Genomic DNA, 6,000 nt, shown 5'->3' on the forward strand with positions numbered 1-6,000 from the left:
TTTGGTGTGGTGTGCATAAAGTTATTAAGGAGATAATATTATACTTAGTATTAGTGCTGTGTGTGTGATTTGTTCGCATTTGAGCATCAGGTTTATAAAGAATATTTCTTTGTGTAAAGGAAATGTCTATGTGATGTTGTAGGGAGGGTATGGATTTGACTTGGAGTACTGTGATAGTGAAGGGAAGAGTATGTCTAGTGGTAAGGAAGGTACAGGTATTTCCAGAGCCACAGCAGTCAACAGAGTGTATTTCCAATACTTCATTCATTTCCGAATACTGTTCAGTTGAGACTGCGATTGTAAGATTTTATTGCAAGTATAATGATAGAAGATGTATGTGAGCGGTTTTCTAGAATGTGTTCGTGTATGCAAAGTATGTGGTGATATTGATTCGCGTTCCCATGTTAATGGTAGCAATCTTCCGAATGCAGAGGCCTGTTGGAGTGTAGGAATGTATCATAGTTAACTTTACCATCTTCTAGACGACCGAATAGCGAACTAATAATTAGTATGTGCTGGTGGCTTTCGTGATCAAGTGTAACTTTGAGAAGATGGTGCGTTTGCGGTGGAGCGATATTGCCTCCCACGTAAATTGTTTGGTCGACTGCTTCTGCACATTTGGTGCCTGTATTCGGTTGAGTGAATATCGATTGTGGTTTGTTGGACACACATTTACCTGTTCTCTAGATGTGTCAAAGACCCTAGTTGGTTTGTAACCAATATAGATCATCTGGAATCTGTTCCTTCACCGGCTTCGGTATTGAAGGTGCAAATATAATTTTACTGTATTTGTTTCTAGTTAGTCAATGGTTTACAGCACGCTCCACCTCGCTAAAGTTTGGTGTTTCTGGAGAAATAATTTGCAGTCTATATCCAGTGCATTTTGTTGCGTTAACGATCGGGAGGCTACTGCTGTGTGCTTGGTATCGAGAAGTACGGCGTAAATTGTATAATATTATGGCGAAAATATGGTTGTTCTTTCAATCAATGAGACTGAAGATGTCTGTAGAAATACGAACAAGAGTTAGTTAGTTACGTGTTCCATTTATCAATAGCACAGAAAACCGTTATGATGTGGAATGTGTCAAATGCACAAGAAATATGCACAGACAACAAGTTTTCTTGTTACATTATAGTGTTATACCTAAATATTTCTATTATCTATCAGATTCCCTTAAATGGCACAAAATGCATATATTATATCTCCATATTTATTTACTCATATTCAAGAATTTATCTGTGGTATAGAAGGATTAGTCAAGGAGGTATGATTTCAATTTGATTTTGAAACTATTATTTCATCTGGTCATTTATCAAAAAGTTTTACAGTTGCATATTTTACCCTTTCCTCTGCCAAAGATAGGTTAAGTAAAGGAGAGTGTAGGTCTTTTTACTGGTACTGTAACCATGAATGTCGCTGTTGATTTTAAACTAGTCCATGTTGTTGAGAAAAAATTTCATTACTGAGTGAATGTACTGTGAAGCAGTTGTAAAAATTCCTAACCTAATAAACAAATGCCTACAAGCTGTGCGACTATGAACCCCACACATTATTCTAAGCAGAAACAGTAACACATTTGTGCCGGGGGAAACGAGCCTGTCTTTCCACATCAGTTCTGAGAGAGAGTGGCTTCGGTTGGCTGATGTAAAGGGGATGCTTTGGTAGGGTGGGTGATATGAATTGCATGTTTACTAGATCGAGACAGTACTCAGTGATATATTCCCTGGTTGGAGATCGGTTTCACGCTCCAAAATTCTTGTGAGTATCTTATGTATTTGATGACTTGGAGACAACTTTCCAATGTTTAGTTGTCGGTGCAAAATGGTGATCAGTGTAAAATAGTTTATTACCACTGAGTGTATTGTCTGTAGAAAGAAAGAACAGGTTGGGGGTGTATAGATTGAGGGAACTGTCGGTGTAATTTAGCAGTGTTTGAAAAATAATGACAGAAAACTCCAGAAAGAAAAGGTAGACTGTGCTTCGATACCGACGGCGTTAGTAATTCGACTGGCCTAGAACCGCTCGGCCAAACAGGCCGGCGACCCTCCAGTGGCGCATATTGAGATACCCATGCCCTTTTCCTACTTTGGGAGGTTTTATCTGGAGTATAGATACATACGGGATGTTCTCCCCATCCCTCGGTTACCAACAGCCAGTGACATCTATCGCGCACACATCACCGACGGCCGCGTAATGTCGTCGAACTGACGTGTCCTACTGTGCATTGGAACGTAATATGACGAACTGTCAAAGCGGTAACGCTAAAATCAAACGTACATTCGACCTGCTACTTGACGGTGAACAGAAAACAAATTACTGGAGAGAGACTTCATAGCATCCATCAGTTTCGCCTTTATGCATGAACTGCAACGTCCAGGATACAGATGAACACTGGCACCATTGTGGGCTGTCAGAAAAGATCTGTTATTTTGTGTGTCAAGTTTTGGCTCTCTTTTTATGGATGTTGCCCCCTTATATCGATTCCCGCACTCTTCTCTACCCGGTCGTTGTTTATTACCTGAGGATGAAACATAACGCTGTCATGTGGATCAGAAGTCACGCGATTCATGATTTATTTGGAGGTGATGTCGCAGAATTAATGGATTTTTGAAACTATTAATCGATGGTCATTGTGCCATTGTGAAGAACCCTAAGTACAGTCAATACTTATAGAACTTCTGTGGAGTATCTTCCACGATCAGCCCATTAGTTGGATTATTCATCACAGGAGATGAATTTGATACATTCACACAAAGAGATAAACAGATAACGGTACCTACACGACATTACAAGAACACGTGCCATGAAAGTGGGGCGGCGGCGTCCATGGAGCATCGACGCCACATGTGCATGTTGCAGAAGTGTAGGTTTGTGTTCCTTTTTCTTTCTTTCAGACAAGTCATGAAAAAAGCGGATTTATTTTTTGTCAATAAATAAATGAATTCTCTCCTGTGGCCATTTACCCCTTCCATACATTCCTGCTTGGCGACGGACACATCGTGGCCATGCTTCGTACAATGATCCCTGCCCACTTTGCCCCTGAGATCCTTCCTTCCGAGCTGATACCATATTAAAAAGTGATAATGTGTTTGAAAAAAAAGATAAAAGAGTAAAAAAAGTGGTTAGAGTTCAACTCCTGTAAGCCGAACATGTAAAAGGCGACGGTTTGACTCCCGCTCAGGTTCAATTTCTAACCTATATATTTTTAGTCACTGGTGATGTTATTTAATTTATGTGACACTTGAGAGTTAATATAATTTAAAAAAACATGTTTTTTGTATGAAGTTCTAGTGAATTTAATGTTATTTAACAACTCACTATTTTTAATTAAATTTAATTATTAGAGCAAACATATTTATAACTATCGACAAGTAAAAGCGGAAAAGCATAGAGTTTTCCTTAAAATGTAAGCCTGTCGTGATTTGCGAAACTGCTTATACATGCAATCCAGTAAGGTACTCCCAACTATTTTGCACCTCGATGCTTTGAGCTGCAGACACGGAGGCAGACTCCATTTTGCAGTTAATCTGCGTAGCGCTGAGACATTGCTAATATAGCAAGAATGTATAGTAAAGGTGCAAATTTTTTGAATATCACAGAATTTACTCTTGTACCACAAAGATTAAGGTTTGAGCGTTAGTCGAACCGTCGGTTCATACACATTCGTCTTGCAAAGCTCACATGTTAACCGTTATTTTTTTGTTATTAAATCTCATTTTGTTTGTTCTTATTCATTGCATTTGTCTGGAGCGTATGTTCCAAGACACCCATTCAAGTTCATTGCTGATTCCTGCACTCAGTTGTTTTTATTACACAGGGCAGCTAATGCTCTGACCAAACACGCTAAGTTACCGTTCCGTCGTCTACTTGAGTACCATGAACTCTAATGTCGAGCAACTACGCACTGATACATCTGTTACATAATAGATGGGTAAAACTTCTGTTGCGATTTTCTCGGGAATTGCCAGAGTATTGCAACTCTGTTTTAATGGCCTGCTAAAGGTGTGAAGTCCAGCCCATTCGTCGCTTATAGGGTGCCTAAAGGATGCTGCGTTCGCGGAATGCTATACAGCAATGCAAGCAAATAACATTAATAGTTTTTATTACTACTAGGTAGATTGACAATACTTAAATTAGGCTTTACAACTATGTCGCAAGTGATAGGCGATATGCAAATAAGTAATGTTCTTCGCTATAGACAATGTCCAAGTAAGCAATGGATATGGATCACTAATAGCTGTTCTGAGAGTGCTGGTCTGAAACTGAGCGAATACTGTCCCAATACTGAGCTGCCGAGGCTGGCAGGAGTGGCCCTTATATTCTCCTCTTGTAGAGGCCGCTCGTGTCGTGGTGCGGCCCTAATTAACACACCACTGGCCGACGTTGCTTCACCATCTTCTCTTGTATTGCGTTCTTCATCTTCGTTCCGGCGCTTGTGGTCACGCCAGAACAAAAGGTGTAAAAAGTTTGAAGTAGATCCATGATCTCAACGTCGTTGCCTCCCCTTGTCAGTAATTCCTGATATCTCAGGTTACCTGCAAAAACTCTACGTCGAATCTATCTTTTTCTTCATGAAAGATAATGAATGAAACAGGATTGGCTGCCGAGAGAGCAATGTCTTCAATTATTACCGTAGCAAAATAATATCAACAGATCTCTCGCAAAACCCAAAGAAATTCTGGCCACGTGTAAAGGCTATTAGTGGCACGAAAGTTGGTGTCTAGTCACTCAGGAACGAGTCAGGAAGTGAAATTAAGGGTAACAAAGGAAATGTGGAAATGAATAACTCTATTTTCAAATGTTCCTTTACAAAAGAAATCCCAGGAGTATTGCCCAAATGTAGGATGAGTCAAATAGAAGTTATTGTCAATAGTGCTGAGAAGCAACTGGAATTGTTAAAATTGAACAAATTCCCAGGGCCCAGTGGAGTTAGTCTTTCTTCCAACTATAATATATCGTATATCCCTCAACAAAAAACCGTGCCCAGTAGTTGGACGGAAGCCCAAGCCACGCCTGTCTACAGGAAGGGTATCAGAAATGATACACAAAACTATCGTCCAACATCCTTGACATCCATTTGTTGTAGAATCATAGAACCTACTCAGAGTTTAAACATAATGCCTATTGTATGTTAAACAGTCTGCATTGCCATTTGGGTTGTTTGCTGTGGACTTGACTTTCTTTCAATTACTTACGAAGACAGGTGCTTTGAGAATGGACACAATGTCCAAAAATAGTTACCATCAATAAAGAAAGGACACTTCTTAACGCAATTTACAATGAAATGCCAACCATTTATTTCAGTAATGAGATACCTCCAACAGAATAACCTCCTAAATGACAACCAGCATGGATTCCGAAAACATCAGTCATATGAAACCCAACTCTTACTTATCTCACATGACATACTGAAAGCCATGGATGAAGTCAGTCGGGTAGATGCAGTATTTTTCGATTCCCGAAAAGAGTTTGACTCAGCAGCACATCTACACTTATTATCGAAAGTATGAGTGTATGGGGTATCAGGCGAAATTTGTCACTGGATTGAGGATTTCTTGATAGGAAGGACATAACATATAATCTTGGATGGAGAGTCATCAACAGGTATAGATTTGTCATTGAGAGTGTCCTAGAGAAGTGTTTAGGGCTTTTGAGGTAGTGCCGCTGTGCCGTGGCACCACATGTATAAAAAAGAAAGAAAGAGAAATCTATGGGAACTGCACATAAAACATTGTTTTCTAGTATGTATTTTCTGATTTGAAGGGGCGTGTTTCACTGCACGCACTCTCATGGTAGTTTTCTGAAACTTGGAGCCAACTGCAGATTGGCACCGTCTGTCCTCATAAGCGCTGTGTGAAAGCAGTAGGTGGTCTTGATGAAAGTCTCTACCGTTGATTTCTACATGTTTCTTATGGTAGAGGTGGAGCCATAGCTATTATCACTTAGAGTTTCTTCCGCCAGAGAGCAGTAAAGTGCAGGACCTATAGTAGAGAGCCTCT

The sequence above is a fragment of the Schistocerca gregaria genome, chromosome X (genome assembly GCF_023897955.1).
Source record: "Schistocerca gregaria isolate iqSchGreg1 chromosome X, iqSchGreg1.2, whole genome shotgun sequence".
NCBI lineage: Eukaryota > Metazoa > Arthropoda > Insecta > Orthoptera > Acrididae > Schistocerca > Schistocerca gregaria.